The sequence below is a fragment of the Apodemus sylvaticus genome, chromosome X (assembly GCF_947179515.1).
Source record: "Apodemus sylvaticus chromosome X, mApoSyl1.1, whole genome shotgun sequence".
Taxonomy (NCBI): Eukaryota; Metazoa; Chordata; class Mammalia; order Rodentia; family Muridae; genus Apodemus; species Apodemus sylvaticus.
The window spans coordinates 59,257,452-59,284,431 of NC_067495.1; the positions used below are offsets into that span (position 1 = coordinate 59,257,452).

Consider the following 26,980-nt stretch of genomic DNA (forward strand, 5'->3'; position numbering starts at 1 on the left):
GGCCTCATGAGAGAGAGGCATGCAATCTACTATGATAAACAGACTGAAAGTCAAACCATACGATCATCTCATTAGATGATGAAAAAATATAGCCCCCCTTCATGATTAAAGTCTCTGAAAGACTTGGGATAAAGGGGATAGAGCAAAACATAATATAGGCAATTTACTCAAAGAATTTTCACTAGAATCAGAAATAAAACAAGGTTATCTACTTTTTCCATACATATTCAATATAGTGCTTGAAGTCTTAGCTAGAGCAATAAGACAAATAAAGGAGATCAAGGGAATAAAAATTAGAAAGAAATCAAAGTATTTTTATTTGGACCAGGACACAAAATTAATTCATTAACATCAGTAGTCTCAAAATATACAAATGACAGACTAAGAAAAAAATGAGGAGAACAATACTCAACAGCCTAAAAAATGGTATAATTCTAATCAACCAAATGAAAGACTTGTATACTAAAAACTTTAAGACACTAAGGAAAGAAAGTAAAAAAGATACCAGAAGATGGAAAGATATCCCAGGCTCATAGCTCATCAGAATTAATACTGTAAAAATAGGCCTTCTTCCAAAAGCAGTCTACAGATTCAGTGTAAGCCCACAAAATTTTCCAACATAATTCTTACAACAATCATCAACTTAAGTGCTTTTCAGCCATTTGAGTTTTCTCTTTTGAGAACTCTGTCTACTTTTGTATGCCATTTTTGAATTTGGTTATTGGTTTTCTTAGTGTTCAGGCTTTTAGCATTTTTAAATATAAACTTGGTAAATAACTTTTCCCATTCTCTAGGTTGTTGCTATTCCTGAATGATAGTTTCCTTTGCTGGCCAAAAGTATTTTGGCTTCATGGGGGTCCCACTAACTGTTGGTCTTAGTGTCTATGATATTGTTATTCTTTCCTGTACCAAAGAGTTCAAGCCTATTTCCTACTTTATCTTTAGTTAGATCTATGGTATCTGGTATTATGGTCACAGCCTTGATCTATTTGGAATTAAATTTTGTGCAGTGTGATAAATATGGATGTCTTTTCACTTTTTATATGCAGCCACCCAGTTTGACTAGCACCATTTGTTGAAGATATTTTTTCTACAGTATGTATTTTTGGCTTATTTATCAAAAATCAGGTATCCACATATGTCTGGATCTTAAATTCTATTCATTTGATCAACGTGCCTGTTTTTATGCTAATACCATGCTGTTTTTATGATGATAGCCTTGAAATATATAACTAGTTATTTATGATTGTGATACCTCCAAGTGTTCTTTATTATTCAGCATGGATTTTTAGATGGCTTGCATCTTTTGTGTCCATGCGAAGTTGATGATTGCTGTAAGAATTATGTTGGAAATTTTTTGTGGGCTTACACTGAATCTGTAGACTGCTTTTGGAAGGAGGTCTATTTTTACAGTATTAATTCAGATGAGCTATGAGACTGGGATATCTTTCCATCTTCTGGTATCTTTTTTACTTTCTTTCCTTAGTGTCTTAAAGTTTTTAGTATACAAGTCTTTCATTTGGTTGATTAGAATTATACCATTTTTTAGGCTGTTGAGTATTGTTCTCATTTTTTCTTAGTCTGAAGAACAACATTAGTTATCAGGAAAATACAAATCAAACTATTTTGAGATTTTTATCTCACACTAAACAGAATAGCCAAGATAAGTAAAAGAAATGACAGCTCATACTGGCTAGTTTGTAGAGTAAGGGGGATAGTCACATTACTGATGGGAATACAAACTTGTATAGCCACTAAGGAAAATCAGTATGGTAGTTCCTAGTCAGCTAGTAATTGGTCTATCTATCTATCTATCTATCTATCCATCAAAAGCTCATCTATCTGACTTTTGGGCATTGAGTCAAAGTCACTATTATAAATAAACTTGCTTGTCCATAGCCATTGTTACAAAATTCATAATAGCTAGAAATTGAAACAACCTAATTGTCCACCAACTGATAAATGGGTAATGAAAATGTGGTACATTCATACACAGGAATGTTATTCAGCTATTAAAAGTTGAAATTCTCATGTAGATGGACAGAACAAGAAAATAATACCAAGTATGGTAACCCTGACTAAAAGAAGAAAAATGTATTTTTCCTCTTATATGTGGATATTAACTTTTATACTTTCAAAATGTATGGTACAATATAAAATAAATAAAATTATTTTCATGGAGAAACAAGGGGGAATCTAGAAGAGTTGAGTAAAGGAAAGATGGAAGAGAATAGTAAAAACAAATATAGAGAGGGACAACTAGCACATTAAAACACATAACAATGAAATTTCTAAATTCATGAAGACATACCTTAAGAATGTATATTCCACTAAATTGGAAAATCTAAGAGAGATGGTTAAATGTCTGCATACATCCAACCTACTGAAGTTAAACCATGGTGATTTAATAATTGAACAATCTATAAAAAGTTATAAGGGAAACATAGTACAAAAAAAATAATCTCCCAACTTAAATCAACCCAGGTACAGAAGGAATTCACTATGCAATTCTACCAAAGCTTCTAAGAATAATTAACACTAATCTTTCTTAAATTATTCCATAAAAGAAGAAATAATTTCTTCCAAACTATTTTTGTGAAGCCACTATCATGATAACAAAGCCAAATAAAAACACAAATTTTCGATGAATCTCTCTAATGACTATTCGCACAAAATACTCAACAAAATACTTTTTTTCCATATACCAACAACTAACTCACTAAGAAAGCAATCAGAGAAATTATCTTAATCACAATATCTTTAAAAATAAACCCCTTAGTGGGGAAAACATAATCAAGGAAGTACAAGACCTCTATAATCAAAACTTTGAAACGCTGAAAACTCTAATTGAACAAAGACACTAGAAAATGGAAAGACTGTTGGTGCTCAGTCATTTCTAAGACTAAGGTAAAAATGACCACCCAACCAAAACAGATTCCTATAATTCCTGTAACATTTTCACAGAAATACATTGTTAAAAAATCTTTAAAATTGCATGGAAACACAAAAGCAGAAAATACTAATGACAAAAGAATAATGCTGGATATATCATCATACCCTATTTCAGGTTATGCTACAAAACTGTACTGATAAAAATAACATGGTACTGGCACAAAGGCAGACATACAGTTCAGAGGAATAGAATGGGCTGGATATAAGTCCATACAATTATGGCCACCTGTGAAGGTATCTTTTATATGCCTGATGGAATTATCGTCTAAGATGTTTACTGCTGAATATGCTCACTCTTTCTAGTTCTTAACTCTGGCTAGCTGGTTGTGTTGATGGTTAGCCTAGGCTCCACCCCACAGTTACCTGGCAACAGCTAGGTATGCCTGGCTCACTGTAGAGGGGCTGCTTGTCCCCTCCTCTTTTCTCTTGCTCTCTTGCTCCCTTCTCTTCTCTTGCTCCTTACCCCCACTCCCCTCCCCATGACCTGAATAAACTTTATTTTATATGATACCATCTTTTGGCTGGCACCTCAAAGGGAGATGGGATGCCTCAGCATGGGCCCACAGAGCCACCCCCTTCCCTCAGCTCCACCAAACATATCTCTGGTCTCTTTCTTTTTATTAAACACAACTTAGCTGGTTTTGGTCAAACTCCTCTCTAAGCTGAGTGATTGAGCTTGGCTTCTCTCAGCTTCTCACTGGACTGCTCTGCTTGGCCTCACACTAACTCTGGCAATTTGTTCTAACCTTCGGGATACTTTTTATTTTCTAGCTTCAACTCACTCTGCTGATCTGCACTGAACTGTATAAACTCACAAACTAACTCAACTCCAAGGCACTATACACTGCACTGACTCCCAACTGACTCAACTCCCAACTCACTGGAAAACTGAGTGACCTGCCTTCTCTCTGAGACATGCTCTTAAGCAGCCTCTCTCTCTCTTTGTCTTGTCTATTCTCTAGAGAATTGGGCATATCCTCTCTCTGACTCATTCTGTCAAATCCTTCTCTGATTTGTCACAGTGTCTGGCCCTCAATTAGATGTCATTGCTTGGGATCAAAGGTATGTACTAAGAGATTCGGGCCATGAAGAATTAAGGGTGAATACTAAGGGTGTGTCTGCATTCCAGCTGGATCATAGGGACCTAGAAAGTCTTTGGCTATGTTCAGAGTAACCATATTGCTGGATTAAAATTCCTCTACACCTGTTTTGTTGTTGTCCATGTTGTTTTGTTTCATTTTTACAGAGATACTAAAAATACACACTTTTAAAAATAACATTTCAAAAAACTGTGTTTGGAGTAAACTATGTATCTAAATGTAGAAAATTAAAGTAGACCCTTATCTCTGACCACAAATGGATTTAAGAAAAGAATGTTAACATAGGACCCCAAACTGTGAAGTGAATAGAGAAGATGTGAGGAATACACTACTAGATACAGGAGAGTATAAAGACTTTAAGGAGTCTGATTCCTCAAACAAATAAAGAAATTGACAAATGAATCAAAAGCTTTTATACATCAAAGGAAATGGTTAATAAAGTGAAGAGCAGCCAACAGAATGGGAGACAGCATTCATCAGTTGTATGTGTGAAATTCCATCTCACACCAGATTGAATGGCCTTAATCAAGAAAACAAATTATAGCAATCAATTCTGGAAATCCAAGAAAAGGGGGATCCTTATTCACTGTTGGAGCTAGTGAAAACTGATACAGCTAATATAGAAATCATTGTAGAGTTCTCTAAGAAAGCAAAAAATATCCATATGACCTAGCTAGTCAGTCCTGGATGTACACTCAAAAAACTCTAAGTCCTTCACAGGGATCCTTGCATACCCATGTTCATCACAAAGCCAGGAAATTGAATTGGCTTAGATATCCATGCACTGATATTGGAAAACAAAATTGTGGCACATACTTGAGGTGATTTTATCCAAACATATGCAAGAATATGTACAGAACAGGAAAATACAGAGAAGCCCATAAAGACAAATTTCCCAAGTTTTTCTTTCTTTGTAAGTGGATGATAGTTCCAAATTCTCAGCTTGGTTTAACACGAATATCCTTAAAGCCCAGCATTTAGAAAGAGCCTATTAAACTGATAAAAACAGATACTAGAAAGAGCCTATTAGCAGAGGAAAAAAATAGGTTCTAAAGGAGGTGTTTTGCAGAATCCATGTGACATGGAAGTAGAGAAGACTATTTGGTAGGTAAAAGTTCAACTGGTGTTGAAGGTGAGATGATAAGAGTGAAGGGGGCAGAGTTAAAAGCCTAAGAATGGATTTAAAAGACATACAGGAGCCTAATACACTAGTGAGTGAAAGGTTTGTAACAACACTTCCTTGGCTAGTGTGCTATGACTTTGTAGCTCTGTAACTTCATTCTGCTAAACTGACTAGTTCTTTTGGTGGGAACTATGGAGTTATGTCTATGGAAAAAAACAACTATTTCAGGAAATGTTTCTACACAATTAGTCATGGAACATGAAGACAGAGGCTCCCGTTAGCAAGGTGTCATCTTCCAAGCTGGATGAACTGATACTATGTATATCTCTTATAAAATCAAGGGAGACAAAGAAGAAAAGGATCATAACTTAATATTTTTCCAGGCATGTGCTGGCCATACTTGCATACAGAATTTCACTCAGTCCCTCCAAACACATTTTATTCTTCACTAGATGAGAGATTTATCTGTAACTTTCCCAATTGATTAACATCTTCTACATACAGCTACATTCAGACATGCTTGGATGCTGTTTTCCACAGAAAGACATGGAGAAGAAAATTCCTAGTATATTGGTTCTTTGTGGAAACAGATGGAAGAATGTTGACTTATCTCAGCAATCTGACTCTATCTGGTTAAAGTGAAGCTACAGCAGGCCATCAGAGCTGGTAAAGTGCTTTTATCTTTGGTTCACTCCCTCCCATAGACAGGCAGGCTGGGTTTTATCATCTGGATTCTTACGTAGAAGGATCTGAGATCTAGGAATCACAGGAAACTCTGACAACAAGTAACATTAATAATAAGTTCCATTTACTTACGAAAGCCATGCACTTTGCCAGACTCTCCATGTATATACCACATCAGTGAAACTTCACAACAATTATAGAATCTGAGTTTTATTTGAGCATCAATTTTGCATAAAATAAAACAGAATTTGGTACATGAAGTTACTTGCCTAATTCTAAATCGCATGCTCTTAAGAAACATTCTTTTATATATATATTTTTTAAAAAGTTAACATTGGCTTTCCATACTGCTAAATTCAATGTTCAGCCTTCTTTCTATACTATATGGCCATCCTATTTCTAGGAAATTTGGGGCTAGAATCTCCCAGCACTGCTGTCTTACTCAGTGCTAATCTGTTGTCCTCTACCAGGTAGAGGTAGACTCAAATCCTCTTTAAAATTTGTTTATTTTCTTGCTAGGAATATAAAATTTTAAATGATGAATCTATGATAATAGGCTTGTAAATGTGTACTGCCAGAGGGATGCAGAGAATCTAGTAACCGTAGGAGAAATAAGATTATTCAGGACCATTCCTTGAAACATGAGGACGATGACTCTCAGAAATGAAAGGCAAGAGCCTCCCAGTCGTAATGCAGAAGTAGAAAATGTGAAGACACTTTAACATTAACCAGTTTAGATGCTGTACTTTAAAATAAGGTCTTCCAGCCAAGAAAAAAAAAAGTAAGGCCAATTCATTCACAAAGCAGACAATAAATTGAGAATTTCATGCCTCTTCAATTTCTTTCAAGGCAATTCTTTTGTTCTTTTATTTCATTCCTGCTTTCTTTTTTGTGGCTTTTCTACATACTTGCTTTAACTTCTGATATTTGCTCTTTCTTCCTGTGTAAGGCTGCTATGATGTGATATGTAGCTTTTCCCCTACAAAGGTCTATATTTTAGGGTCTTAGTATCTGGGATGACAGTAGATGACATTGTCAGGAGGTGAGGCCTAGTGGAAAATATCTAGGCCACTGGGAACATGCACTTAGAAAGTATAAAGATAGTTCTTTCAGGTCACTGATGTAAGTCATATAAGAACAAGCATTTATATAAGTCTATACCTGGCTTCTGAATTATAACCTTCTTATAATTATAATTAGTAATATAATGCTTCCCTTTTACATATGCTCCTGTCATTCCAGTGCCACAATAAGGTAATGAAGCTCTGGATATCTTACCAGAGTAGAAAAAGATGCATGGATTTTCACCACCCAAAACTGAGCTAAAACCTCTCCTCTATAATTATCATTATTGTGGATATGTGGCCATGGTGAGCAAATTCTATAGACTACAACTCGGGGGAACTGGATCTCTCCTTCTGTCTTTATTTGAGTTCCAGGGATTGAACACTGATCATTAGGTTTGCACAGTAAACACTTTTACCTGCTGCATACCTTCTCTTTTGAAGTACCCATATTTATACATTTTGTTATAATATTGTAGAATAAAATAATATACTGGTCTGTGCTTATTTTCAGAATTTGCTGAAAAACACATTTTTCTAGCTTTGACTTTTGGTATTTCTATATATTTACCTTGTCCTTGCTTGTCTTCAGATACTCATTTTCTCAAATCATCCTAGACAGAAATTATTTTTGCTGAATGTTTCAGACTAATATTTAGAACTTTCCATACAAAGCTTTCTTTGTTACAGGCTTAGAAGGACAAGATTCATCTGCTGCAATCAATAGGTTAAAGAGTACAGTTGCAAAGAGGGACAACAAAGTCTTAATCCAAGGAAATGAACATAAATCAGGCAAATGAAGACTCCCTAAAACTATGACAAGAAGACAAAGTCAGATTCTTAGGAAATGGAGACTTTGAAGGCTCCCAAAGAAGGGTAGCAGGAGATAAATGTTCAGTGAGTGGAGGCCAGGTGACAGAGAAACATCTCCAAGGGAAGGGAATAGTCTTGGGGTCAAGACTGTAACAGGAAGCACAGGGCAGCACAAACCTCAGACAAAGGAGATTGCCTTGTAATTAGGTCAAATAACTGAACACTTGGCTCAACACCTTGTTTAAATGTACTCTAAGCCAAATTCTGGATGTCTTGAGCTACAACAAAATCTAATTCTAGTTTTAAGGGAACAGATGAGAAATTGGGTCCAGTGTTTTAAATGCTGTGAGTCAGCTAGGCAATGCATCACTTAGATTTCAATTTAAAGCCATATTCTCTATAAATAATGCACACTGTTTTTTATCATTTGTATTCCTTTGATTTTTTTGGATTATTTCAATGCTGCCATTGCTGAGATAAGAGGAAAAGGATTTAGTTGCATTTCATCTGACCTAGTGATGACCAAAGTTTCCCATGTTCAGCATCTCAGAGTTATTGATAGTCACATAAAGAGCTTACCATCCATGAGAGAGAAAGTGTCAAACATCAATTCCATCCTATGTAGGCTTTGCTCTCCCACCAGTCCTTGTTAGCTGGCTCTACCACATTCTCTGTGAGCCCCATGATCCACATACACCTTGAATGTCCAATTTGTAGAAAGGGTTGTCATAACCACTAAAAATGATGAACTTTCCAACAATGAAAGATTTGAACTTTCCAACAACAATAGGGTCACAGATATTTGAATTGAGACATTTTGTAGGAATGAGAGAAAAATTTCCTGCAATAAGGCTAGTTAACCTTTACAGAATGCCAGTCCCTTTGTCCCCGTTCCCCAAAGATTCATATTGAAATTTTCATGGATAAAGTTCCAAGTGTCAGCATTGTTTTAAAGCTCCTTGTATGTTTTGAACATGCAGTTAAAGGGATAAAGAATTGATATAATCCAAACTTCTCAATGTAAGTATAAGGAAATGAGGATTCACATACAGAAAAAAATAATGTGCTAGGTGTCATGGGAGATTAGTCAAGGAAGCTACAATATAAGCAACCTGTTTCCTTATCCCATGCTCAGTCTCTCCACCTTGCTTTGCAATGTAAAATACCATTGCAAACCAGAGTTCCCTCTAAACCTTTTTTATTGATTATTTTATTTATTTACATTTCAAATGTTATTCCCCTTCCCAGTTTTCTCTCCACAAGCCACCTCCATGAGGGTGCTCCCCCACCTGCCCACCTTTTAAGCACTTTTAACTAGCAGAAAGATCACCACAACCTTTCCATTCGATCTTTTTCATACATGTCTCACGCAATAGCAGACTGGGATGATGCCTTAGAAATTGTATAGTGATTGCTATGAATGTGAGATGAAATACTCAGACCCAAGAAACTCAACATCAGAATATGGGAATCTTATTTATGAAAGGATTCCAAACATTTTATCTGCTTTTGGAAGGAGCGTATTTCTAAATACTTAAAGAGGCCCACAGAGTCTACATAATAATAATTCTGATTTTGCATTATTATGCACTTACCATCATTATAAATCCTTTTGTGATTACAAGAAGAACAAGAAAAAACAGCCCTATTTCGGGCATCATCTAAGCTAATTCCTTCTGGTGGTAGAAACACACACTTAGGGAATATGAATGATGAGAATTAAGTTCCACACTGCCCTTCTGAATGATTAGACTGATTTACACTTTCAAGAACAACATATAGAAATGATCAGTCTTCTTCATTTATTTCACAAAGAGAAAAGCATTGTATTTTACCTTACTGATAATATATTTCATATATTAAGGAATAGATGTATTACTATAATTTCCCTATTCATATCCTTTTGCTAATTGTAATACACAGAATTCTAAAATGACCCAAGTTCCCCCTTGAATGCATGCTTCCCCCTAGAATGTAATCAGTGCCTGTGAATAGGATTTAATATGTACTCTGTGTATGAGGTATGTTCTAAGTAAAAGATTATTAGATCAATCAAAGACAGCCCAAGAAAACCTATAGAATCAACTAACCTGGGCCCAGAGGGGTTCATAGAGACAGAACTGCCAACCAGATAGCATGAATGGGACTGACCTAGGCCCTCAGCACATATGTAACAATTGTGCAGCTGGGTCTTCATGTGGGACTCCTAAAGAGGGAGAAAGGGCTGCCTTTGGAACCTTTTCCCTTAATGGGCCTGCTTTGTCTAACTTCAATAGAAGATGTGCCTAGGATTACTGCAACTATATATGCCAAGGCTGGTTGATATCCATGAGAGAATTCTCCTTTTCTGAGGAGGGAGGAGGGGTAGGATCAGGAGAGAGGGAGAGACTGGGAGGAGAAGAGGGAGGGGGAAGTTATGAGCTGCAATCAAGACAAAGTAAATTAATAACTAATAAAAGATTGACAATTAAAATAAGATTATGAAATCATCAGTTTAGCATTTATGTTATATTGTATACATAACCAACCTTTAATATAACAGTGAAAAGGGATTCTCCCTGTTATGACAGAGTTCCACTGCCAAAAATTTACAGCAACAGCTAAGGACAGTGATTCCTTTTCTATAGCTGACAATAAGGAAGTAAATGGAAACTCAGTCCTACATCCATAAATAACTTAATTTTGCCAATATATTTTCTCTGTGTGCTTGAAATAAGATTACTGTACTCAAGAAGTACTGATATTTTGCCACATTAAAACACTGAGTTTGAGGAAGCCTTCTAGCATCTATTGTTTCCTCTTTTAATACTCTCCCTGGTGACACTTCATAAAAATCTAACCTCCAGGTTGTGATAAACCCACAGCCCATCAATAGAACACTTGTAGGCATCCATCATAACAGCTCCAGTTGTTCTAGCACCAACTGCCAGTCATACCAAGGAGCCATCTTAGACTCCTAAAGTGATGGAATATGTAGGAAGAGAACTACTCAGCCACATTCACAGAATTATAAAAATGATTTTATTTTAATTCATTGTTAAAAATATTTTTATTTTAAGCCAGTAAATTTTTTGTATACTACATAGAACCAGAAACTGACTTGGCATGTGCTATGTAAACAATTATAGTCATATACCCAATGCATTTGTTTGGCAGCAATAGATAACCAATATAACACATATAATTCTCTTATGGAATAACTAGTATTATCATCTCTATTTGACAAATGAGGAAATGATAATGATACTTAATTGTCCCAAATTCACAATGCTTACAAATGAATGAATTATAATATCAGCTCAGAGTTCCTATTCCTAATCAAGATTCTGAGATTCAGCTTATAATTATAATATTTTGCTTATGAGTGTAAAAATTCTAATAATATTAACAAATACATCTTATGTAGTGAACCAAATCTTAATTTGGTTGTGGGACCAATGGCAAAAACAAGTTGAGCACTAGCATGAATGCCATAATTCCCTACTCTACTCTGTGTGTGTGTGTGTGTGTGTGTGTGTGTGTGTATGTGTGTGAATATATATTTGCACACGCTGGTAAATTTTAGTAAAATACAAAAATATTAAAAACAAAATAAAAATGGAAAGGTCACCCTCACATGGTAATAATCTTTAAGATTAAGAAACCATTTTATCAAAGGCACTGAGCATGCTTAGTAGAATTTAAGTGAAATTACAAACCAGGTACACAGTGGAACATTCCCAAGCCACATTGAACAGGAAGATGCTGCTTGTGTGGCTAAAGGCACGACACCAGAGACACAAATGAACCCCAGCCTCCAGAGGATCTAGAATGGACAACTTCCAGGCGAACATAATTTCCCACAATTCTCTTCCAGGACAGGAATTAATATACTCTCTGTTTGTATATAACCATGTTGGCACAGGGAGCATGGGTGACATGTTTTCAAGCAATAGGAGAAACAGGATGGGGGATTGCCCCCACATCACCTATCCATATAACATCAGCTGTCACCACACACAGTGCTTGGTCTAGTGGGGGAAGGGTAAGCTGCCTCCTCTAAGAATTACTTATTACTTGGAAAAAGTTTTCAGAGCTATGAGATCAACAAACTAAGGATAAGAAGCTGGAACTACAGGGGTTCCTACCCTCCGGACGGATACTGAATTACTGCCCTGTGTAGGTCAGGAGAGCAAGAACTGAGAAGATATTCCTGGTTCAGTTGTAAAGATCATGGTTCCAGGACACATGCCATCATCACCATTCTCCATGTAGGTGGGTGAGAGTTCCCCTCAACTCTGGAGCATATACTTTCATGTTGCCATCATTCGGTCCTATAATCCTGTTGATTTCCCCAAGTGCGTAACAAGGTATGCTTCATTTGGGTCAGCTGTTCTCATCAATATGTCTGCTCGCCCCTGCTAAGAAAGCAAAGCAATTATTTGTATGTCCTTTTAGCTCATGAAGTAGCAAGGAGTGGCTGTTGAAATTTGGATGGTGGCAGAGCTGTGCATTCTTCTGAAGAGACACATCCCAGCCAGATAGGCTTAAGCAGTGGAGAAACCTTCAACCCAGCACCGTGGGCAAGCCCTTAGTTTCCAAATCACACCAAATCAATAGCTTAAACAGATGTAGATCCAAGAGACAGTAAAGACAGTAAAGAAGATTCAAGGTTTTATATTCTTTAGATGTCTACTTATGCTGCGCTGGCTATTAAAAAGTTATGTGCAACTTCAAGATGAAAGGCACCAGCAGTTTCTTAGAAGAGTCCTCATCTTCTTGCAATTTAACAAGATAGAGTTCACTGGGGCTTCTGACTCAAGCAGCTATGAACTGAATTAAAGTCATTGACAATCATGCTGTATTTCAGTGTGAATTTTCTGAATGTAACCCCAGGCAATTTAAACACGAGCCTAATGCCCATTGTCCAATGTCATGGTATTTATCTGACATGAAAATAACTTCTTGTATACCTCCCTGGACGATGAACTCAGCACATTCATTACATGGGATAAAGGCAGTGAGCATACTGCAGTCCTTCATATCAGCCGAATTCTTGTTCATGATGGAATTCAGCTTGGCATGGCACACATAAAGATATTCAGTAGCCAGCTCATTTTCTGCTGTTCTCTAAGGCAACAAATCATCACTGAACCCATTTGACATTCCATAGTATTGAATCCCAAGAATCTTATTTTCCGTATTCTGGGAATTTGAATCCTTGCTTCACTGTGCTGGTAAGAAGGCCACTACTATGTAATACTCAGGCCATTCCATATAGTCATCTCTTTTTTTCAGAAAATGTATGTTAGGTCTAGAAGTTATATGCCATCTTAAGCAGCTTTAGAATGAGGAAACTCACTGCAATGTCACTAGTCTAGGGAGAAACTGCTACACATCAGCCCTAACTGGAGGCACAGCCAAGCAACTTCCTCAACTCTGTTCTAGGTTCTCCTGTCTCTATCCTCCCCACCATGCGGGTGCCATGAGAATCTGGGGACACACTTTCCCCATTCCTTGATGAGCCCAGAACTGGCCGCTTATGTGCAAGCTGAGTTGAGCAAAAGCTGGGTCTTCTGTGAGGGCATACATAGCCATCTCTTCTGCCAGTCCACCCCTCAGCCTTACCCCTGTCACAGCAGTGCTGAAGAAGGAAGTCAGGAAGGGGGGGCTCTGCTCTTGACTATAGATGTAAAGCAATCATTTCCTTTGAACACCTCTTCCTGTGACTCCCCCTCCCATGATGAACTTTGACCTGGAATTGAGAGCAAAATAAACACTTTCTCTTTGTGTTGTTTGGTTAAGATATTTTATCACAGCAATAGCAAATGAAACTAAGACAAAATAATAAAATTATAAAAAGTAGTAAAAATCATACATAATAAATTAATTACCATAGCTGATTCTAGGAAAGAAAGAAGTAAAATGGGAATGATGTGACACATAGAGAAAATTTTAATGTTACCTGTAAAAGTAAACTTTAAGTACATTAAAAAAATTTTTTGCAAAGCACCCAACAGTAAGCTTGTGAGCTTATAGAATACACTAATGGAGACAAACAGGATAGGATTTATGCGGTGATTCAGGCAGCATCTCAGAGGCATGTCAACAGACAGAAAGGAGCCACAGATGTGAATGGGTGTGAGGATTGGGGAGCCTATTAGGATTGTGGGCTGGGATCTGAAGAGCTAAGTATTCAAATATCTGTTCCAGTTTCCAAACGATAGTAAACACAGTTCACATTTCAGAACTTCAAGTTAGTCACTAAAAATAAAATGGATGTCTGGTCACATCTGCCAACAATTAGAAGAGATATTGGCCCTGACTATACTTTTGCCTCTGATGAGAAAAGATCTTGGCTGGATCCCCACAATTCTGCTTCGTTGACCAGCTGTGGACCATCATGCTATGTCCTCAAAGAACATACTGCTCAGAGAATAGACACTCCAGGCCAACATACACTTTCTATTCCATTTCATTGGTCTCAATGTAACTCCCTGTTGCTTCTTACTCTAGATTCAGGCTGGACTGGGCTGGGGATGTTAAAGAACAGAGTTGTGACTCAGGAGCTGACCCTCTCACGTGCTCCTGCACAGGTTCCTCAGAATCTTATAGAGACTGAGTCTTTTGATCTCCAATTTCCAGTAGATCATTCTGAAAATCATGCCTAAAGGGAAAATAAAACCTATCTTTAAACCCCATGTTCTTGGCGATTTCTAGCCAGTGACATCTATTTTATTTCTTCCTCCCTTCTAGAGTTGAAGAAACCTGAGTGTCCCCTAGAGTTAGAGAAGCACTATTACTCCTTATATAGTGCAACACTCCTATAAAATACAGAACACGAGACCTACTTTATTTGAGTATTTGAACACTCATTTCAATTTTATTTTTTAGTTCTGCCTATTCTTTGAAGCTTTTTAAAGTTCGGACAAATCCTGGACCTTGTACATTCTTACTAAGTGTTCTATTACTGAATCGGTGCCCCAGACTTGTACCAGTTCTATTTTATTTTGTAGTATTACTACATTAGAAGTTGAAACCAGTGAGCCAATACTTATATAGCACCCACTGTGTGCCAAAAACCTTAGAAATATAACAATCTAAGAATGACATGACCTGGAAAAAAATTAAATAAAACAGTAGCAGCAATACGCATCTCCCGTTATTTAGTAAGAGGCTAGCTCAGCAAGCTGAAGATGGTGAGCTTTAGTGTAAACCAACAAGTTTGAGGGTATGAAGGGAGCTCCATGGAGGACAAGATGCATGAAACAAGGAATAGATGCTCTTAGATAATAATCATCCTTGGAATTAAGTAAAATCTGTTTTCCTTTCTACTGTGGAAAGAGAAGTAGATACAGCCTACACTAGTAAAGTTCAAAACAGAGCTGAGTCAATATTTGGATTTATTAGCTATAGGTAGAATTTCACTTGCCCAGTAGGTTTGGCCAAGTATGGGAATGCTTTAAAAAGTGACAACATGGGCCAGTAATGGGGCTCTCTGGTTAGTTTTATGTCAACTTCACATAAGCTAGAGTCATTTGAGTTGAGGTAACTTCAGTTGAGAAAATGCCTCCAAAAGACTAGTCTGTAGACAAGCCTATAAGGCATTTTCTTATTAGTGATTGATGGGAAATGGCTCATCAACCCATTGTAGGTGATGCTACCCCTGGACTGCTGGCCCTGGGTTCTATAAGAAAGAAGGCTGAGCAAGCCATATTAGTCAAGCCCAAAAGCAGCAGTCCTCCAAGGTGTCTTTATCAGCTCTGGCCTCCAGGTTCCTGCCCTGCTTAAATTCCTGTCCTGATTTCAATGGATCATGTACAATGATATGGAAGTGTAAGCCAAATAAACCCTTTACTCCCCAAATTGCATTTGGTCACCATGTTTTATCCCAGTGATAGTCACTCTAACTAAAACAGGGCCTCAGGAAGTAAAAGTGCTTGTTGCTATGACCTGTTTAATCCCCAAATCCCAAATGGTAGAAGGAGAGAATTGATTTCCCAAAGTTTTCTTCAGATCTTTCCATATGCAACAGCACAGGTGGATCTCCACATATGCACAAATGCAAACAAAAATAAATAAACAAAGTATAAAAAACAAAAGAAAAGGGGCTCACAGCACAGGCGTGCATATAAGAATTCAGATATCAAATCAATGTACATTGGTAATTTCCAATTAGAAAATATTCTAGAAAGATAATATTTATAATTTCAACCAAGCCTAAAATAAAAAGTCTAGACATAAACCTGATAAAGTATGTAGTGCTAATATGGAACAAAAACCTACAAAAATTATTTAAGGGTATTTTAATATTTGAATAAGTTTAGAGATATGTATTGACATGGACAGGCCAACTAAGTATTAACATAATGGCTATGCTCTCCAAATTGCTCTATAAATGCTAAAAGATCTCAATAAATCTAATTTGTTTTATTTACATAAAAATTAATGAGATCATTTTAACTTATTTGGAAGAGAAAATGCATAAATATTGCCAAGAAATTTTGGAAATAAAAGTAGAAAAGAAAGCTATGTCCTAACAGATATCAAAATTTGTTATAAAGCTACAATAACTAAGATTTTATAATTGGTACTAAATATTTTAATTAATGAAATAAATTGAGAAGATACCAGGAACAGACACTAGAAATGCAGATCTAAATAGATATGAATACAGATATTGATATGAATTGATGTATAGTAGAGGTGATATTTCACCTTAATATGGAAAGAATAGTTGGAGTTAAGACATAAGTTGGGAATATTTGCTTGTCCTTTAAAAAAATATTCTTGCCAGGTGGTGGCGGCACACATCTCTAATTACAGCACTTAGGAGGCTGGCAGGTCTCTGTGAGTTTGAGGCCAACCTGATCAACAAAGCAAGTTCCAGGACATCCAGGGCTACACAGAGAAATAGTGTCTTGAAAAAATCAGCATATATATATATATGGATATATTAATTAATATAGCAATATAATCTATATATTCATTCTTATCTGATACTGTTTGCAAAAGTAATTCCACATTAACTAAATACCCTAATGTAAAACTATAGATGTTTTCTAGGCAAATGTTTATAAATTTGAATTACTGAGGTTCTTAGACACGTAACAAAATGTAGAAACTATAAAAGTATTTGTGAACTTAACAACCTTAAAATGGGAAGCCTTTTCAGCAAAAAAGCCCAACAACATAAGCATTGTAAAACAACTGACAGGATAAGAGAAAACATTTCCCAAAAATTAGTGTCTGGACTAACAAATAACCCAAAAAGACTAAAAGTCAAACAACATGGCTGCAAAGTATACAAGAGAGATGAGGGAGTCACAGAATGAATTCAAATGACAGCAACACATGAACTGATATTCAAATGTCACTTATAATTTAGTAATTCTAATTGAATAAAAGAACATTTTGCCCATCAAAGTGGCAGAAATTTTAAGTAATGAAAATATTAATACTGATGAACATGTATGGAACATTTTTTGTCAATTTATCTTTTATTTACTGTATTTTCCTTTCTGACACATAATACAAGTGGAATTGAAAATTAAAAAATATGAATATTTAATACATGTAAAAGAAGAGAGGTGCTGAAAAATCTGATAATACTTTTGCCACGCTAATTTAGAGCCCATGAGTGGAAGTCTACTGACGAAATCACCTCCAGTACTCCCTGAATGCTCAGTCTTGGGCTCCGAATATTCTGGAGGAAGTATGACTACAGTCTTCATGATGTACACATTACAGCCCAGTTTGCCAATCAACTAAATCCCCTGATGCAAGTTCTCTTAAAGGGAGAGCTGAATGACACATCTCCCTACATATACTGTGTCTAAACACATTTATGTCTGTAAATGTATGGGGAAAGTTTAGAAGGATAGCAATATTTAACACCTACTGATAAACAAACGTACATTTATAAAGTAAAATAATACCTATAAATAAAAGGAAGCACACAAAGATACACGCAACTTGAACATATCACACAAGAATTATGCTGAGTGTAACAAGCATGAAATTATTGTATCCTTTCCCATTACATTTGTTTAAAAGCTCTATAGACAACAAAAATATAATTCCAAAAAAAATATCAATGATTTATACTGTTTAGGGTGAGATAATGAGAGGGATGATTGGTGGGAAATAGAAAATCACAGACGTAGTGTATGTTGAACGTTAATTTTTTTGTAAACATATTCAGTCATTCTAGAACCACAGAAGCACTTACTGGAAAGACTTTCTCATCTGAGTGGCATCAAAAGTAATTGTGCCAAGTGTTAAGTTCCTTTGATCTACATGTTTATACTTTCACCACTAGCACATTGCCTTTGTTTTTCTAATTTTATTATGTCTTGAAAAACTAGGAAATGTTTTGCATTGATTAAAACCCTGTTGATTGCTTCCTTTGTTGAACACAACCTTTTTCAATTTCATACATCCCATTTGCCAATTTTTCTCACATTTACTGACCTATTAGAGCTGTATTCCAAGTCGCTGGCCTGTGCCTCATTGTGAAGTATTTCTCTATGATTTCCTTGAGTAGTTTCAAAGGTCTGACACAAAGGTCCTCAAGAGGTAGGGGTGAAGGGTCATCATCTGCATGTGAATATCCAGTTTTATTCATCAGTATTTGCTGAGGAAGATTTTTGTCCTATAATGTATGTTTTTGGAACTTTTTTGATAATAAGATAGCTACAGAAGACTGTGCTAATTTCTTTGCTCTTCATTATATTCTATTGTTAACTACTTGCTTGTTCAGTGACCACTATTACTTCCCTTTCTGCAAATTAACATTGTAGCTTTCACCTACAAATAAGAACATGCATGTTTTGTATTTAGTGTCTATCTTATTTTGCCTAAGTTCCAATTTCTCCCAATTTGTAAAAGAAATGGCAATATTTTTTTTAGAATCACATAATACTCCTATTTATGTGTGTATACCTTTATCATCTTTGTTTTGTTTATCTGTCAGTTAATGGCTCAGTCAATTTCATATCTTAGCTGTTGTATATAGGACTAATAAAAAGACTGTCCTCTTTGGGCGGCATTCTCCTTCAGTGCCTAATAGATCCTTTGTCCCTGAGCAACTTCTTTTAGTCCATGTAGCCAAAAACACAGAAGAATTTCAGCTATATCACAATGCTATGCCACAAGTGTGGTTTCCCCAGGAATAAGATAATAAAAGTGGAATAGTTACTCCATATTGGTCACTTTCTCAAAGTGTGAATTCCTCCATATTGGTCACTTTCTCAAAATTTTAGGGCGAATTCCTGCCCTAAATGTGAGTTGTTTTTCTTTGCTACTCAGCAACCTTGGACCACTGTTTCATTGTATTATCACCAGAGTTCACTGCTGCTATTTCAGTAACTGAATCCTTAAAACCTTATTTCTCTGTTTAAGAGGCAGTATTAGAAATATATACATCCAAATTCATGTAGTTATTATGTGATACACTATGACTTCAAAAGTAATTCTTTAGCCAGGTGTAGTAGTCACCTGTCATAACAACACTTAGGGGGCTGAGGAAGTGATACTGTCATGAATTCAAGGCCAGCCTGAATGACACAGCAATTCCATATCTCAAAAAGCAATAACAAAACTGTCCTTTACATAACTATTCAATTACTTGAAAGTTAATTCTTGCAAACTTTATATGAACCATTGTTACTAAAGTTTCATCTGCAATTACCATGATATTTCCATCTTGAGAACAATTCTCGGTCGATTCTGTGGCAATGCCCAATGCCTAGACCATTAAAATAGCAAGGCCATAGAGCAGTATGTCCTCCCTTAAGTCAGTTACCTTTGAATCACCATTTCCTCCTGAGAGCTTTCCTGCCAGCTTTATAGAGTCATAAACACCGTGGCACTGGCTTCCCTGGACGCAAATTGCCTTAAGAAATTGATTTATACTCACTGAACCACTAGAGACAAGGTTAGAAACCAGAGTCAATTTATTAATTTTCAATGAGCAACATCCCTCCTGAGCCAGCTGAGAAATCATGTTGGCTTACCATGATCAAAAGATTCAGAGCAAAGGCAGGCAGGACAAACTGGATGTTCAGAAATAAAATAAGTTTGGAATCCCAACAGCTGGTAGGGTCTGTATTCCACCCAGTCACCTCTTGCTGAAGTTACAGATGTCTGCTGCCTGCTTCATCATGAAACCAGGGAAGACATTTTAGACTCAGCAGCAAATTGGAATCTGGAGTTAGAAATTCTCCCCAGTTTAATTATCAAAGTTTTTAATATAGTTACTACTGAATTTGAGACTGTTCTTACTTGTTCCTGTTCTATCCAATTAGATTGCAGGGACTTTTAAAAAGTTGGTTTCTTTCTGACATCTTCCAACATGCCTATCATCTCGCACCCACTACTCATTATACCCTCTTAGTCCTGCCTCACTGCAAGTCTTTATTATGTTTTTAAGCCAGCTGGGATGGATCCCAAAGTTTTACACATAGCAAGCAAGCACTCTGCTACAGAGCTATGTTCCCAATCTGTTCCAGAGCTATTTCCTCCTATTGTTTACTTCATTCTAGTCAGAGTCTTGACCTGACCTATCTGTAACCCAGCCTCTCCTCTAACTTTTAGCAACTGTCCCCTCCACAAACTATGCCATGGTCTGTTACATCACTTTGCTCCATTGTCAATGCTATCTTCATCATCATCATCATCACCATTACCACCACCACCACCACCACCATTATCACCTTTATAAATTAAGGCCATTTTTGAATCATCAACATTTTCCCTTTGATTGAAAATAGATTATATTCTCATACAATACATTTTGATTACAGTTTCCCCTCCCTCTACACCTTCCATGTTCTTCCTACCTAGCTTCTTATCCAGATCCACTCAGTTTCTGTCTCCCACTAGAAAAGAACAGACTTCCAAGAGATAACAACTCAACATGACAAAATAAGATAATACGATGAAGCAAAAACAATCATATCTAAGTTGGACACAGCAGCCCAATAAAAGGAAGAGAGCTCTGAGAGAAGGCACAAGAATCAGAAAGGCATTTGTTCACACAATCAGGTGTTTCATAAACATACTAAAGTGAAATCTATAATATAAACACAGAGGACCTGGTGCAGGCCCATGCAGGCTCTGTGTATGCTGCTTCTGTCTCTGAGTTTGTATAAGCTTTGCGCAGTTGATTTAGAGAGCCTTGTTTTCCTCTCTGGTTCTTACACTCTTTCTGTCTCCCCTTCTATGAGGCTCCCGAAGATTCAAGGAGAGGGATTTGGTGGAGATATCCAATTTAGATCTGTGTATATTCCAAGACCTTTCTTTACATATCTCTGTATGTGTATGTAATGTCTGGCTGTGAGTCTCTGTATTCTCATCTGCTGAAGGAGGAAGTTTCTGTAATGATAACTGAATAAGGCACTGATCTATGACTATAGCATAATATCATTAGGAGTCAGTTTATTACTACTGTTTTTTGTTTTAATAGCAATAGTGTTCAGTTTTACACTAGGTCACTTGGATATTTAGTCTCTGGTTGTTTTTTACCCAAGCAGTGTTGAGTATGAGTTGCATCTCATGGAGGGGGGGGGGGCTAAGTCAAATCAGATATTGGTTGGTAACTCTAGTGAGCTTTATACCACTATTGTCCTAGCACATTTTTCAGGCAAGACAGCATTGTAGATTATAGAGCTTGTGGCTGGATTGGTGTTTATATTTTTTTGATAGCCTATAAATTATCTTTCCATACCAAAGACACTAGAACATAGGGGTGAAAGTTCTATGTAGGCACCAACTTGACTGCTCCATGTCCGATGAGTCCTGTGGGTGTTGTCTCCAGCAATGGGAACTTGCTGTGTGTTTGTGGAGAGCAACCTATTGTCTTGGCAACAATCTGTGTTGTTTGGGTATTTCTATGGGACTCCTTTAGCCAACAACTCAGTTATAACACAACTCAATATATAACAAGTCAATATAACACAATCCCAGTACTGAAAGCTTCATTTGATGATAAGAGATGGTCAGTTAGGAATAACCTTGAGTGCGATAACCCAGATCCAGAAAGATAAATATGGAATGTATTTACTTGTATGTAATATTAGCCATTAAATAAATAACTACCCTACAATTTGTTGACCCAGAGAGGTTAAGTATAGAAGGAACTTGGGTCAGGGAGATACATGGATTTCCTTGGGAGGGGGAAATAGAATAGATTTTATAAGTGGACTGGGTTTTTGGAGAATTGAACAGGCTCAGGTAGGGAGCAAGAGTGAAGATGGGTTGACGGAGGTTTTGTATGAAAAGACAACTAGAATTGAGGGGCAAACTTCCTAAGATATATGAAGGTGATCTTAGTGAAATCTTCAAATAATGGGGAAAATGGAGTGGCAATTAGCCATCCCTTGTCATAGTTTCTAATGCAAATTTTTAGGGGAATTAATTTAAAGTATATGATGTTTATGTGGCCCTAGACCTTTAAGTCACATCATTTTGAGGAGTCTGGACAACTCACTACCAATGTAGCAATCCAGTCGGGAGAGTGACACGAGTTTGCATGATAATACAGGGATCCTTGGAACCTGGACAATGTTCTTGAGATTACACTGAAAATGAATGTGAAGCTTTGTAATCCCTTTCCACTTTATCTTCATGATATCTCAAATAAGTTTTTTTTTTGTTTCCCTTATTCCCAATATGAAGGTATTCTATAATTTATGTTTCCTGGTTTGTCATATGATGCAGACTCATATGGTGTTTTGTTGCGGCATCATCTGTGGGAGGACACATGATAAGTATATAAATAGGACTCTACGGACAGTGAAGGTACTCTTGCATAGCTTCCTTTGCAATGCTTTGTTGGTCTCATGTCTTAGTTGCTCTTCACTTCACTGAGAGAAGCAGGCAGAGAAATTCTTTTGGCATCCCTGCTGGTTCTAGTCACTCGCAATGACTAGTGCAGATTTGGTAGAGATCTGACTGTTTCTTCTGAATCGTGTCACCACTGCTGATTTATGTTTGGTATCCTGACACTGCTGAACTGTACTGCTGGAATCTCTCCAAGGAACTACTTCTAAACAGGTCTACATTCCCTTGTCCTATTTACCATATTTCTCTCCTACCTTTGGATGGTGGGCTAGACGTGGGAGGGGGGATCAAAGCACTTGAGAACCCTTATTAAAAGTGGGTTTTGAAAAATGTCTAAACCTATAGGTTAGTAATGAAGGATGAATGGATCTAGGAAGACTTAAAGGAAGGGAGTAAATATGATCAAAAATACATTGTACAAAATTCTCAAAGAACTAATAAAAATAAGAGAATATCTTTAATAGTGAGAAGCATCAGAATTGCAAAAAGAGTCAAAAATTGTAAAACAGAGACCTTGGCTTGGAGAAGACACTTATTATTATTTTTTAAGTAATGATGTTTTTATAGTCCATTTTGGTTTCTATGTGCTCATAATAACAAATATCTTTATTTAAACAACAAATTCACTCTTGCTATGGTTTGGATATTGTTTAGTTGTGCCCTAAGTATCCACACTAAAAGTTTAGTTCCCAGGTATGTCTAAAAATTTAAGAGGTGGGACCTAGTGAGAAATTTGGAGTGGGACATCATTCCCCATCAACCTCAAGGTGGTTCTCAGGATAGGTTCCTTAGAAAAGATGCAAGCCTAGAGACTCCTGTACTCTTAGAATTTGTTGCTAGAATAGCTATTCCTATTTCCCAACTTCTTAATGACAAACCAAATTGCAATTTATCCACAGTATTCCAGGGATCAATAAGGGTCCTGGGGTTATTTACAGACAATAAGTAAGGAAATGCTGATAAGACTGTCTGACCCAAAAGCAGACACACTAGAAAGTTTTCACCCAGCTTGGATTTTTTGCTTCTCTTCTGGCTGTTGCTTATATAGCACCATTCCCCTAGTCTTTCCTGGCATATATATTTTAGCTGTTTGTGGAGCCACCAAGGCTGTGAAAAATTAGGCCAGAATTCATACATATGGCTATGAGAAATAGATGGAAACTCAGGTGAAGATCCAAAGGCCTTATGATGTCAACAGTATATAAGAGGGCTTGCAATTAGGAACATTTAATCGAATGAAGATAATGGCAGTTTGGCTCAGAAAGTAGTACATTACAACAGTTTTTCTGTCTGGATATATGACCACTGTATTCGACACAGGCATCTATCCAAATATGGTGACATGCACTGACCTCACCAGGCACTAAATCAGTAAAGCTAAGCCATCTTGAACATTAAACCTCCCCAAACTGTGAGTTAAATAAATCTCATACTTGTTTAGCCAATGTGCCTCAGATATTTCATTAAGAGAACAAACAACAACAACAACAACAACAACAACAGTAGTAGTAGTAGTAGTAGTAGTAGTAATGGTAGTAGTAATGGGATACTGAATTGTGTTCTATTTCAGTGAAATCTTCTAGGTTTGTGTTTTGTTTTCTTAGGAATAACTTCTAATTTGAGGTTTTGCTTATTTGCAAAAAATGTACTATTTCTTGCTGATTTGTTTCTACTTTCTAATACCTGTCTGTCTAATGCTTCATTCCTCTGTTTGCATTGCTAAAATCTTGAATGTTATCTCTCTTTAAGAGCAAATGTCTATAGGAACTAGATGGACTCTGGCTCTGTAAGTCTGTTCTCCAGCTAGCCTTGAGGTTAGGATGTTCTGCAAGTTCCTTCTCAGACCAATATCCTTTGGAAAACTTTGCCCCAGGTCACAATTTTGAAACCTTATAAGGAGGTTTTCAGCCTTGTTTTTGTGTCCTTGAGAACTTCTGGTATTTTTTTATTTTCAAACTTCTCAAAATCAGGAAGTTTTAACCACTCTCGGATCAGTAATTACTGGCATAGAACAGAGTTCTAGTATATACATATAATTTAAGCACAATGTGGTGCAGGCCTTATGTGTTTGCCACTGTTTCTCATATACAGAACAACATATAATACATATTTAACATATATAATATATATGTATAGATTCTTGTGAATGTCTTTAAAATTGATATAATTTTAGGTAGAAAAAATTAGCACCATAGAGGCCACATAGGAGAAACACTAAAGTTGTACCATATTTCCTATCCATTCACATTGAGGCAGTGAGAAGCCAGTGATTGAAGGGGAGAGAGGAGGAGGAGATATGAGAAGTGAGGGGAGGAGAGAGAGGATTGGTAGACCACACTAGCAGAGAGAGAGGGAGATGTAGATATCAAGATGGCTTCAGACATATTTCTGGTGTTTTGGAGTGGTTAGAAATATTGGGATAAGACTTTATGTTTATAAATCAACATTATATAATTGGGAGTTTTATATACATTAATATATTTGGTTAACTATTCAAGTTTAAGAGTCATGCTTCACCAGGTATTTGGATGCAGAGAGGAGCACTGGATTCCTGCTGCTCCAGAGGCCTGGCAGGCAGTACTCTTTCTTAATTATTATCCACTCTACACTAATATATATAAATATTACATATATATAATATATATTTCACTAATATATATATATTTCTCTTTGAAAAGTGACTTTAAACAAAAATAAAACTAACTAACCCATACTCTGATTTTGTTAATGAATAATATTCCTATTATTCTGATTTTGTTAATTATTCCTAATAATTCTCATCCTAATAAGAGCCTACTAATTGCTTTCCTAAAATACACTTGAGCTGAGATTTTCTTAATTAGCCCTTTTACAAGACATTGAAGATTCACTTTCAATTTTGTATATGTCTGTGTAAACTCTGCATGTGTGCATGTATATGTCCTTGTGTGTTTATAGAGCAGAACTGTGTTAGGTTTCCTGAAGGTTAGGTTTCCTGAAACTGGAGTGACAGGGAACAACAGGCTATCCAGTATGGGTGCTAAGAACCCAACTCTGGTCCTTCCTCCAGATTGGGATGCTACACTATATATGTGTGTGTGTGTGTGTGTGTATCCTAGAAAATGCAGTTTAGATGAACAGTCAAAATTCTTGAAAGAATGAAAAGTTATTAAGCTTCACTTTTGTGGACAATAAAAAGTATCTTTTATGGAAGCTTTTATAATTGCAGTTATTAAAGAATCAAAGTCTTCAATTTTAAAATAAAATTTTCATGTGTTTCTGCTATTTTGTTAAAATAGTTATAACATTTTGGTTTGTTTAGGACCAAAGATCAATTTCTAATGATTCAAATTTCTTAAATTGCTCCACATTTAACTTCATGAATAAAATTTATTTTCAATATTCCTATAGCTTCTTCAAAATTAAAAAAATGTATATTTATAAAGCTGTATCTAACTAAATAAAATATGTTGGATTTTTATGGGCAAATATTATTTTAGTTTTCAAAGTTACCATTTTTCATTAAAATGTTAAATTTAACATGATAGATATTAAACTTATTTTAAAAGTTAAAGCCTTATATTATAAACTGACTACATATTTTGTGTCTATGAATGTCTAGATTCATTAAATACAGATTTAATGCATTTTTAATAAATAATGTACCAAACAAAGAAATTTCAAATTTGGACTTTCCCTATAAAATCTCTAAGTTATGTGTTACTGAAATTGCTAGAGGTATCTTTTGCAAAATTGTTGTGTTAACACATAGTGCTTTTAGTACAATCTTAAATCACTTTATTAGAGATTCTGTTGGATAGCCCTGAGCTAGTTTTATTTGTTCATTTTTAAAAATGGAACCACTGGTCTGAATGCCCTCTTAAAATATAAACTAATCTCAGAAATTAAGTCATCTCGGATGACTAAAATAATAACTCTTATCATTGTCTTTCAACTACATATGTAGCACAGGATTACCTTATCATCAATGGAAGAGGAGGCAATCAGTGCCCTCCCCCCTTTTATTAGATATTTTCTTTATTTATATTTCAAATGTTATCCCTTTCCTAGTTTCCCATCCCCCTGCTCACTAACCCACCCACTAACGCTTCCACCTACACTGGGGCATGGAGCCTTCACAGGACCAAGGGCCTCTCCTCCCTTTGATGTCCAACAAGGCCATTCTCTGCTACATATATAGCTGGAGCCGTGGGTCCCTCCATGTGTACTCTTTTGTTGGTGGTTTAGTCCCTAGGAGTTCTGGGGGTACTGGTTGGTTCATATTGTTGTTCCTCCTGCAGGGCTGCAAACCCCTTCAGCTCCTTGGGTCCTTTCTCTAGCTCCTCCATTGGGGACCCTATGCTCAGTTCATTGGTTGACTGTGAGCCACTGGTATTTTTATCGCCCTTCTTAAAAAGGACCAAAGTATCCACACTTTGGTC

General features: G+C 36.4%; 1 pseudogene; it reads right to left on the reverse strand.

The window, feature by feature from the left end:
- Window positions 1-12,516: 12,516 nt before the first annotated feature.
- Window positions 12,517-17,449, reverse strand: LOC127674500 (deoxycytidylate deaminase-like; annotated as a pseudogene).
- Window positions 17,450-26,980: the final 9,531 nt, after the last annotated feature.